Source organism: Capricornis sumatraensis, chromosome 8 (genome assembly GCF_032405125.1).
Source record: "Capricornis sumatraensis isolate serow.1 chromosome 8, serow.2, whole genome shotgun sequence".
NCBI classification, from domain to species: domain Eukaryota; kingdom Metazoa; phylum Chordata; class Mammalia; order Artiodactyla; family Bovidae; genus Capricornis; species Capricornis sumatraensis.
The window spans coordinates 29,202,501-29,204,637 of NC_091076.1; positions in this window are offsets into that span (position 1 = coordinate 29,202,501).

Sequence of the window (2,137 nt, forward strand, 5' to 3'; positions counted from 1 at the left end):
TTTGGATTTTGATTGCTAAAATTTTGTTTGCCTTTTGTTTATTGATATCTTTATGTAATAGTCTATAATTTTCTGTAGTACATTTATTAGGTTTAAATATCACTGTTTTATTTGCTTCCAAAAAAGAAAGTTGTCCTTTACTTCCTAGGCTCTGGAATAGTTTTTGTAACCTTGAGACAACCTGGTCTTTGAAAATTTAGAAGCATTTACTTTTAAACCATTTGGTCATGGAAGTCTTTTGATGAAATTGTCTACTTTTATTAATATCACATTGTTTAGACATTCTGCCCCTCGTAGTTTAAATTTTATATTGGCATTAAAAACGATGGTGGCCCAGTCGGTAAAGTATCTGCCTAAATGCGGGAGACCCGGCTTCAATTCCTGGGTCGGGAAGATCTCCTGAAGAAAGAAACGGTAACCCGCTCAAGTACTCTTGTCTGGAAAATCCTTTGGATAGAGAAGCCTGGTAGGCTACAGCCCATGGGGTCGCAAAGAGTTGGACATGACTGAGCGACTTCACTTTCACTTTCAAAAATGATTTTTAGCTTAGAGATTTTATTTCATCTAGATTTTCATAAAGAATTATAAAATAGCCTCATAAATTTTAAGAGTTTTTCTGTGTCAATGGTAATTTACACATAATTTCTTATTTTGTATATTTTTACTTTTTCTTTTTTGATTAAGTTAGCTAATGGCAGCTTCACCTTGTTATATTTTCACAGAAAAGTGTTTTAATTTATTAACTAGGGTATGATTTTGCATTTTATCCAATTTCTGTTTCTCTCTTTATTTTCTTTCTGTCACTTTTATATATATGCAATCAAATTATTGATTAATACAAAGAACTCTGCTATACACTTTGTCAAAGTCATAAAGCTTTTTACATTTGCCTCATTTCTTGTGACTATCTCTTTCTTCGTCTCTCCCATTTGAAAGTAACTTTAATGGATTCAGTTCCAATATCCTTAAGTATATTTCCTATGAACCAAATATATTTTCTTACATTCTGTGGGAAAATTTTCAAAATAGGAAATCTGATATTGATACAGTACTTTTATCTCCAACAAGCATCCATAGTCTAATTTCAGATTTCCTTATTAATCCCAGAAATGACCTCTCCCATCCTCCAAACCAGAATCCAATCCAGACTCATGTGTTGTATTTAACTGCTATATTCCTTTAATTGCCTTTAATCTGGAAAAATCTTTAGCTTTGTTCAGTATTTCTTAACACTGATAAATTTGAAAAGTCCAGGCCAATTGTATGAATCATTTTTAGAATACCCTCAGTTAGGATTTGTCTCATGTTTCCCCTTAATTAGATTCAAGTTGAATATGTTTTGGTAGGAAATAGCACAGAGATAAATTTATCTCAGCAGTGATGATGTTTCATCACCAGGTCATAGTGGTATCTTCCAAGAGTCTTCACTGTAAATTACATTTTTCTCTTTGTTATTGAAAAGTAATCTGTGAGAGTATTTTGACACTGTAAATTTCTTAACACTTTTAAATTCTGTTTTGGTGCTTAAATTGACATGTACTTAGCCAGTGTAAACATTTCCAGTCTTATTCCCTTGTCATGTTGATGTATTCTTATTATTATTAGAGTATTTTATTACACAAAAACATGTTTCAGGCTCTCATCTTATATATATATATATTTTTTCATCTCAATTTTGAGGTGCCTTTACTATGAGAATTCTTGACTTTCTTTAGTAGAGTGGGTTTAGAAACAAAAATCTGAATAATAGGTGTGCTTATTCACAGTAGGGCATCATGGATTTTGAGCTGTCTCAGTAAATAGATATGGAGGGAACATACATACACATTCCATAAGCATATGCATATTTGCATATACTCACATCTGTTTACAAGTATTTATAAACATATATATATTTATACCTATATCTTTATCTGCATATCTATGTTTTATATCTATATCTACATATCTAGATATTAAATATCCTGAATGCATACCTCAGTTCAGTTCAATTCAGTCACTCAGTCGGGTCCAACTCTTTGTGACCCCATGAACTGCAGCACGCCAGGCCTCCCTGTCCATCACCAACTCCCGGAGTTCACTCAGACTCACGTCCATCAAGTCCATGATGCCATCCAGACATCTCATCCTCTGTCAT